This window comes from Oryzias melastigma, linkage group LG18 (assembly GCF_002922805.2).
Source record: "Oryzias melastigma strain HK-1 linkage group LG18, ASM292280v2, whole genome shotgun sequence".
NCBI classification, from domain to species: domain Eukaryota; kingdom Metazoa; phylum Chordata; class Actinopteri; order Beloniformes; family Adrianichthyidae; genus Oryzias; species Oryzias melastigma.
Window position 1 is genome coordinate 6,561,625 of NC_050529.1, and position 10,178 is coordinate 6,571,802.

General features: G+C 41.2%; 1 non-coding gene across 1 annotated transcript; it reads left to right on the forward strand.

Moving 5' to 3' along the window:
* The first annotated feature begins 8,870 nt into the window (after positions 1-8,870).
* LOC112156534 lies at positions 8,871-8,981 on the forward strand. Its single transcript, XR_002921000.1, has one exon. It is a non-coding gene; the product is annotated as a U6atac minor spliceosomal RNA (small nuclear RNA).
* The last annotated feature ends 1,197 nt before the right edge of the window (positions 8,982-10,178 follow it).

The window sequence follows — 10,178 nt, forward strand, 5'->3', positions numbered from 1 at the left end:
CGTACCATGACTTTCTTACGCCTTTCAGAGTAAACTATATCCATATGTATGATCATATATTACCTTTACAACACTAAAAAACGAATTATGAAAGATGAGTTATTATTGTGGACTCTTTTCGTACCTGGAAGTAAAACTATCTGATCACCACTATCTTGAGCTGCTAGCTTTGTGGAGAAAGTGTTTGCGTGGAGGTGTAGCACACTCTTCCTGAAAGGGGCCGTCTCAAGATGTGACATCAGACCAGACTTTGCTGTTGTTAGTCTGTATTTTCAATATAGACTCGTGACCGAAAGAAAACCACAAAAACCAGAGTGCTTACAAACGTTAGCTTAAATGAGCGCTATATCGGTGCTTTCTAATGTCGTCAATCCTGCCAATCAGCAGGTGACTACAGAGGCTCCGCCCCATTCCACTTTTCAATGGACCTACAATAGATGGGGGCTGTTTAATGGTTCAGTTTTACAATGGAAACGCTCAAAAAACCGTCCCGCTCAGTGGAAACGAGGCTCAATAAAGTCCAAGAGAGAATCTTTGGAGGTAGAGGGAAGTCTGTTTTGTCCAAAACAGCCCCAAAACATCAAATCTGCGCTGAGGAATGGACCAAAAGAGAAGCTACAGTGAAAGGAAGCCTGTTGAAGGCCTAAAGAAAACTTTTAGCATTATTAACCAGCATTAAATTACCAACTACTACTGAGATCTTTTGTCATTGACTAAATACCATACATCTTCTAATATTAGCCCAACCGTTTACTACTGAAATGTGTAAGCTGGCCCGGCGTTTATTAGAAACAGGCGTCATGCAGACAACACAAGCTAATATTTTAAGGATTTAGACAATTTTTTGTATTTTGTTCTGATTAGACGTTTCTGTTCTTTATGACATGCACCTAATCTGACATATCTGAAACCTAATAGACATGTCTTAAACCGGCTTTGCTCAATAATCCATGCTGAAACCAGTTCTCCTCATTTCTTGCTCTCTTTCTTTGTACCTCCACCAAGCAATCATTACCTGGTGACCAACATCTACGGGAACCAACATCTGTCAATTAGAGCCACAATTCAAAGATGTAGTTATAATTTTCTGGACCATTACACAAATAGATTGTCTGTAATTCATACAATGGGTTTGTCATGTTTATCATCACCAGCAAGGAGACTAAACAACTTTTAACTTGTGTACTTACGCCATACTTTTATGACGTCCGTTCAGATGGACCCAGTTCATTGTTTGTGAGGTAACAAAAGGGAATAAATCCAAGTTCCTACCACAAGTGAGCTAACAAACTAAATATATCTGACAAAATGTTCATTGTAGTCATAGAAACATGAAACAACCTTGAGTAACTGATAGAAAACCCCATGGCTCTGCACCAGACAAACACACAACAAGAGTCCCAAAGGCGGAGACCCTCCGATTGCCGCAGGGCTTCAGACGCCGCCAACGGAAAGCCCACTAAACCTTAAGCATGTGTTGTTCAGCAGAGCTCATGCTGGCTGGCAGAGCGGCCAGCCCGACAGGCTGGCACCGCTGCAGCTATGGAGCTGTTGTGTGATATCGCGGTGAAACAGATTGAGATTAGTCCGCTATGATCCGTGCAGGACAAAAGAGGGATGGAAGAGGCAGCCCGGGATGGCGAGGGAAAGAGCCTTAACGGAGAGGGTGTGTTTAAAAGGATCCTGAGAGGGTGGATCTTTGTTTGTTTTTCGGCATTCTCAACTTGAGCTGCATCCCCACTTTGTGCTACAGAGGGTGGTGCCACTGCAGCACACATTTGTAAACTCTACCATCCATTCCTTTCACTTCAGGCTCTCCGTCTTCATCATCTCACCTCTGAGTTACCTCAACGTGGCAGCGGCACCTCCCACAGTCAACCTTGTGGGTAAATTAAACCTCCGAGAGAATTATCGGAGTGTTGTGGCGATGAAAATGACGAGTCCTGATGAGAACGCTCTTCAAGTGCTGTTTTATACAGATTGGCTCATCACAATACACGAGAACCGCTTTGACTGCATTAACTGGGTGAGTGGTGAGAAACCCTACAGCGTTATGACCCATCGGTGTTCCTTAAGATGTGTTATAACAGGGATTGGATTAGCAATTACCAAACTCAATTACAACCTTTGACTGTATATCAGAACTGGACTGAGTTAGTGTGATGTCACTTCCAGCTCCAATCGAATTAAGTCAATCTAGTCTGCAGTTTTCACGATTACGGCCATGTTGGAGCCAGTCACTGTTAGTGAGCAGTGATTGGTCTCAATCTGTCTGAGTCAACGTTTCTATGGTAACCACTCCCACCAATCAGTAGTGAACTAGTTAGAAGTCCACTTCAAAGTGTACTATATTAAATCTGTGAAACGTTTGGCAGACGCCATGTACTCTTATTGTTTATAACTTGAATTCAGCTCAGTGGCCTTGTGGTAGAGTGTCCGCCCTGAGACTGGAAGGTTGCGAGTTCAAATCCAGGCTGAGTCATAGCAAAGTCTCTAAAAAAAGTGATGCCTCCCTCCTCACAATTCAGCATTAAGAGGTTGGATTGGGGGATTTTACTACCAAATCAATGAGGCATTATTGATTATTGATACCATATATCTTCCAATAATAGCAGTGGCGTTTATTCAAAAAATTTGGCAACTTCCCCAGCGTTTATAAGAGGCATAAATAAGTTTCCAATAGGCATCTATGGGAGAGCGAATGGTGATGACTAGTGGGGTTTTTCGGTAAAACTTGATCACAAAATGCAGACAACACCAGATAATCATTTCAGGATTTACTGAAATGATGAGAACATTATATTATGTTCAGTTTAGCACTGGCTGTGAACCATTCTGTTCTCTTTGAAGCATCATCAATCTGAGATCAAAAATCCTCCTTGATTTTAAGCTAATCATTTTCCTGGACACACGTGCACCTTTCCGTTTTTGCTCAATAATCCATGTTCAAACTAGTTTTTCTACTTCTATCTCGCCAAGCTATCGTTTGCTTGCCAAACCATGGTAATCATGACTATTTATCTGGTTCAGCCAATTAGAACACGCCAGAGTAGGGTGAGTTGGAAAACATGCAGGAATGCGGCCCTCGAGGCCTGAAGTTGCCAATCCCTGATATGAGAGGATCTAGAAATTGATCCTTTCCAGGTTCAGAAGTAAGTAAGCAAGTTAAAGGAGGAAAGTCTAAGTAGGTGTGAATTCTAAATATCGACTGACCACACATGTTTGAAAATGTTTATCTTGATTGTCTCTTTATCCATGAGTACAGCTGTTGGTGATGCCCCCTCCAAGTTGTGGTGCCACCTCTAAGCAGAACAGCAGACACATTTAGGGATTTCACAACCTCAAGGGATGCTTGGCTTACTAATAATAAGAGTTTCATCATGAGTTCCAGGGGGATTTGAACCATCGAACTCCATGTGTTTATACTATAAACTGGGTTGCAATGATCTATACATCATGTCCTAATGGGTTGGTGTCCCGCAAAGAGAAGGGCGGTGCAAAGAATCGACGCCGCATTAAATCTTACAGTCCTTGCCTGTCATTGTGCAGGGTTTGCATGTGTGAATGCGTACGCTCATGCAGCCAAAGGTGGTCAATGGCACTAACAGTTTTTTTTTTTGTTCTTCTGTGTTCCACCTTCATGTGCAAAGTCAGCACTTTCGCCTCATGAGATATAGAGACACTTGTAGGCAAAGTCTTTAACCTTTGCTTGGATTTAGACAACAACAAATTACTCTCATTAAGGACCACCGAAAGTAAACAAAGACACCATGACAACACTAATTTTTTTACTCTTTCATGGAGTTTCAACTTCTCAAAGGAACTAAATCACTTCTAGTCTCTTAAAGTAAAATGGTTCCCAGTGGTCTTTGAACTATAATTATGCAGTTTGTAACCAAAATTGGGAAAAAAACTGTGTTCCTTTCTAGGACATAGTTTCTGCAGAGCTGCTGTGGTTCATTAGAAATTTGCCTCTAAGTTGTGGGTGAGACTGTTGAAGCAGAGAAACTCCGCCCCCTTTCCCCTCCCCTTTTCTAAGAGCCCGGAGAAGGAACCTTGTGGCCCGCCGGCGTATTTTCTACGTCAAAAATGTGATATTTTTTAAACAATTGTTTTTATCTGCACTTAATTCACAACAATTTGAATAAAGAAATACTCAGAAATGCAATTTGAATCTTATGTTGTTTTATATATGTCTGCCATCAGCAGAAGAATGCCGCAAGTACATGTAAAAAAATACACAATTGTCATCAAAGTGACAATTAGATTAAACTACTACGACTTCCAGGTGTAAAAGTGCTTATGAACTACTTAATTTTAACAAATCCCAATCATTTCTGTGTGTGTACAAATCCAACAGGTTTTTTTTCAATTACTTGGACTCATTTTAAAACTTTTTGTGGTGTGGAACCAACCTGGATAAATGAGTCTTCACAGGTTTGCTTCGCTCCATGTGTTTAAGTCGATTACAAGTTTTACAAATGTATTAACTACAATAAAAATGCCAAATTTGGATCTTAAATGTTAAAAAACAAATATATATTTCTAACTTGGCTCTCATACAACAGAATTCATCAACTTTTTTATTTACTTCACGGTTTATCACATTTTCATTCAATCTTTTAAACTTGTCAGTGCCTTTTCAAAATTTTAGCCACAGTGTTTTCTTTAATGTTTTGGTTTGTCTTTTTTGTTGTTTTTAATATATTGTTTATTAATTTCATTGTTTTAACTGATGTTTAGTAAGGTTTTTTATGTCAAGCCGCTTGTGTTCGACAGCATGGTGATGAAAGATACTACATAAATAAAGGATTATGTTGGCTTGGTTGGGCTGGTATGGTTTGGTTTGGTTAGTGGGATTGGTTAGTTTGGTTGGTTGGTTGGTTGTGAGTTTGGTTGGTTTGTGGTCTGAGTGGTTGGTTGGGTTGTTAGGTCGTTGGTTTGGTAGGTAGGATTGGTTGGTTTGGTTGGTTGGGTTGGTGGGTTTTTGGTTTGGTTGGATGGGTTAGGGGGTTTGTTTGGTTTTGTTGGCTGTGGTTTGGTTGGATGGATTAGTGGGTTGGGTGGTTTGATGTGTTGGTTGTTGGTTGGTGGTTTGGTTGTGCAGTTGGCAGTTAAACAATGCCTTGTTTTATGTTTTATAATGGAAACAGATTCCCCAATAAAATAAAATTAATTCCTCAAAGATTTAATTTTATAAACTTTCCAATAGTACTAATGATACAAATTGATTTTCAAGATATAAATGTTTTAAGGGGACTTTAAACGATGCTCTGGAGGAAGAACCAATTGAATGTGCATATTCAGGCCTTTATAAAACATTGATTAGATTTTTATTTATTTTGATGAAAAAAAATCACACCTTAATCAAATTAAATAAACAGTAGAACAACAAAGTAAATGAATCAACATAGATTAAAACTTGCTCACAGAACAGCATTATGCAAAAAATGTGCAATTAATGAGCAAAGTTCAACTGTGAAACACAAACCTGCAGAAACATGAGCAGACTGTGACAGAGAGCGCCTCAGTTTAAGAAAGTACGTCAAACATTTATGCATTCTGGTGATTACAGGCATGTAAATAAGTCAGCAGAGGGGAAATTGCCAGCAAACCAACAGCATCTGGTAACTCAAAGACAGATGAAGAAGAGTGATAGAGGAGGAAGAGGAGACCGGAGAACATCCAGATTATATATTTTTAACTAAATGCTTCCAATTCATGATTATATTTCAGCAAAATCTTGTGTTTTTTTTTTAAATATATGAAAAAAAAATCTACATTTTGTATTTGATAAATTACAATTAGGAAAAACTGTTTTTCCACCATAAAACATGGATTAAACTTAAGTCTTATAACTATGGTGTTCTTCCACAAACACTAAAATTTTAAAATATATATATTTTTTTAGTAAATGTCATGCATTTGATGTATTACACTGGTTCCATGTTTACATTCAAAACAAAAAAGTGGTACATTTGTATGTTTATAGGTGAGGAAAAAACAATGAATATCTTAAGGAGAAAAATGTAAATAAACATTACCATAAAGGGTATTTGCTCTTATCTGGAGAAGATGTTTTTACTTCAGCAAAGATGAGCTCTGAGCGATCTCTGCATGCATAAATAAGCACAGCGCTGATACTGTGTGCTGGAGGGCAGGACGCCATCTGGACCTGAACTCTTGTCTTTGTTGGGAAATCCACTCTGCTGTGTGAGGTTTAAACTTTGTACAACCTATGTGCTCACAGAAATGATTAGCTTTTGAGAAACATGTTCTGGCTTTGAATTAATAAACATGACTTGTGTGGAGATGTGTTCGCAGAAAGTTTCTTATGAAAGAAAATATTTTCTGCGGAACAAGCACAATATTTGGAGATCAAATTGTATATGCAAGAACAGTTACATAGTTTTTTACATTGTTTTAAATGACTTTGTGTACTCTGTGGTTTTCCAAATGCACAAGAGGGACGGGTTTTGAGAACCAAAAAAATCAAAGCAAATGAAGAAGAGGAGCATCATTGGTAATCCCAACCCCACCTTAGTGTCAGATAAGAAAAGGACAATTGTCCCCAGCAACTCTTCAAGGACAAGTGAAAGTGTCCAAAGAGAGCCCCAGAGGGGCAGGTGAGCCAGCGCCAGGGCTTAAAGTGGGCGCGGTAGTAGGGCCAGCGCTGGGGCCTGAAGTTGGCGCAGTGGGACAGCCAGCGTTAGGGTCTGTAGCGAGTGGCACGGAAGAGCCAGCGCCAGGGCTTAAAGTGGGCGCGGTAGTAGGGCCAGTGTGGGGACCTAAACGGGCGTGGCGAGAGAACCAGCACCGCGGGTCTAAAGTAGGCGCAGCGGTAAAGCCAATGCTGCTGGTCTGAAGTGGGCCTGACATGGGAGCGAGTGCAGGGAGCCAGCGCTGGGTGTGTGAAACCGTACAACAGGAGAGCTAGCACCCCGGGGCTAAAGCAGGCATGGCGGGAGAGCTAGCACCGCTGGCCTGAAGCGGGTGCAGCAGTAGAGCCAGTGATGGGCCTGAAGTGGGCACAGCAGGAGAACCAGCGTTGCGGGTTTTAAGCGGGCGAAGCGGTAGAGCCAGTGTTGCTGGTCTGAAGTGGGCCTGGCAGGGGAGCCAGTGCGGGGACTGAAGTGGGCGCGGTAAGGAAGCCAGCGTCAGGACCTATAGCGGGTGCAGAAAGACTGCCAGCGCCGGAGTGACGTACAAGCAGCAGAGGAGGGCAGTTATGACCCGCCCCTCTTTCAGGTAAGTACCCTCTCATGGAGCATGGAGACGCTTCCTTAGCCCTCTCTTTTTAACTGATTTTATTGCATGTCATTTTAACTATTTTACTGTTTTTTTTATTTAGTTTTTTGTATTCTCTTTTTATCAGACTGGGTTCTGGCTGCATGCTCCTTTGATCTTTGTGGAGTGGACTCCTAGTCACTGGACACTTTCTAGGTAAAGACTAAGCTCATGAAAAATTTAACTTTTATTTCACCCTCTTTGAACCCTTGTACCTGGTTGTCCTGGTCCTTTCACAGCATCTGATCTAGAACACCTGTATCACATGTACACAGGAGAAGTGTCAACAACAAGCCCCACAGAAACAGGTGAGCAGCAGACATGCACCTAGGAAACCCCAATATAGGCAGATGAAGAAAGGGAGTGTCCCCTGCAAATCCCTCAAGAGAAGGGACACAGATAAGGAGTCAACAGAGGAGGAGTGTCCTTGGCAGTCCCCTCGGGTGTAGATAAGCCCACAGGAGCAAGAAAGCAGTAAACATGTGACTCAGAAACTTCATTAGAGCCAGATAGATAGAAGAGGAGACTCTACAGCAAGCCCAACAAGAACAAGTGAGTAGACATGTGACTTAGCAATAAGGGGGAGATAAACAGAAGGGGAGTGTCCCTGGCAATGACTCGGGGGCAGGTGAATGGAAGAGGAACATCCACAGCAACTCTCTTAGGAGCAGGTGACCAGCAGAAATTCACGACAGGAAAATCAAGGGCAGGTGATCAGAAAAGGAGTGTCCCCAACAACCCTCCTGAGGACAAACAAGCAGCTGCCACTGCAATGAAGAATCGACTGCTGGATTCACAGAGGTCACGCAGGTGATTGAAGACTCAGATGATGGAAACTCAAACACTTTTGATAAATGCAGTACGTTTCAAACATTACATAGTCAACTAAGCATGAAAACAATCATTTTTTTTCATGACAAATCAAAAAAATGTGGAAAATAATGACGTAAAAGACAGAAAACTAAACAATGGAGATTTAATAAGAAATAGATAAACACAGAGCAGTTGTGTGTGGGGGGGGGTGACCTTACCATGATGAAAACACCCCCCCACCACCACCAAAAAAAATCTTATAAAAAGACTTCTAAAATCTAAATTCTAAATCTAAAAATATTAAAGAAAGCTCAAAATTTTAATTTGTTTTTGTTGTACTTTTTCCTATCTGTAAAATGTAGGAAATGACTCAATATTACAATTATTGGTATTAAAAAAAAGAGACTCACTTCCCTGACAAGATAACCAATCAGAAGACAGCCTGCTGCATCTGGGCGGAGCATCACCAATGACATCCTGTTGTAGACAAACCAAAATGCTGTAGAATCAATAAAGACTGATTTATAGTAAGATCTTTTTTGTTGATGTAACAAAATGTTCACACCACATGTCAAGAACGCAATAAACATAACTACCAAGCTCAACTCCCTGATTGGTCGAAGTTCAAATGGTTTAACTTTCAATGGTTCTGGATGTAGAACCCAAAAATGGTCTTAGAAACATGCGTAGCAACGAGTGAACCCAGGAGTTTGAAACATAGAACCCAGAAAAGTGAGTTTGCACAGATTTTCATTAAATGTGGTCGCTGAGTCTTTCATGATAAAAGAGAATGCTGGCACTTCCCTTGAAATGGCCATGTGGCCTGAAACATACATACATTTAAGACATTGCCACCTACTTTGGGGCATCACGAACAAGATAGCACAAGGAGACAATGAGAAATACACGGAACTGTTTTCATCCTTTAACACACAAGAAGTCTGACATTTAGCCAGAGATGCAACATAACACTAATTGGGTTTGGATACTGGTAACTTGAAAGGACAATAATGAAGACATAAAGCCATCTTTTCCTCACATTCACTCTATAAAAGCAGGTCAAGAAAACACTGGATCATGCTGGGCAGCAATCTTCTCCAAATTAAAACAACCAACGCACAATAAAACATCAAAACAGCCTCCGTGGAGCAGTTGGCTACATCTGACCTTTCAGGACATTATGGCTCTATAGTGTAGGAACACAGAGAACAGGTATATCCAAGGTCTGCAACGATTGATGTTCCTTAAAAAGCCGGGGGGCTTCAGGGACTGCAGGTCTGACCTCCGCAGAGGTTAGTGGGCGATCAGATTCACGATGAATGACTGCCTACAAGGAGAGACGCTTGAGATGCTCTTCATGACCTTCTAGGATACAGAAACACGTGAGATGCATGGAGGTGCAAACGACGACATATGTCCTTATCCTTCCTGCAAGGCTCCGATAACCAAAACGCTCCTAAAACAAACCAATCCTGGCTTTGGTGTGCTCAACTCGTCAAGAGCCGCAAAGGAAAAGAGATTTTCAAGATTTTATACGATCTAGTACTTTGCATATAAGCATGTGTGCAGAGCTGCCTCGTCAAGGTCACTGAGTTGATACCTGCTGTGTGTGTGTCTGCAAGGTAAAAAGACACACAAAAGGGAAAAAGTAAGTCTTAAAAAAACTTGGAGACGAGGTACAGGGGCAGTCCTAAATCTTCATCAGCACTTTCAGCTTGTCTGCAGATCACAGATGAGAAAACTCCCTGATGAATGAGCCTCCAGGAGGAAGAGGAGGAGGAGGAGGTCCAGCAGTGAGTCCATTTGTTTGGGAGAATGTGCAGCAGCAACAATGTTCCGGCAGAGATTAGCTTCGAACCGATCAGGAGATCATTAACCCAGGTGTGGTGTGACATACATCCTCACATGTAAGAGATAACGCCCAATGAGGGGTCCATTATCAGAAATGAATGGACGATCCCTTCGTTTGTGATAATGGACCCCTCCTTGAAGGGCATTATCACGTTTATAGGTTCACTTACGAAATATATAAGATTAAATCAATGATTTTTATGTTTTCATACCAGAAATTAACTATT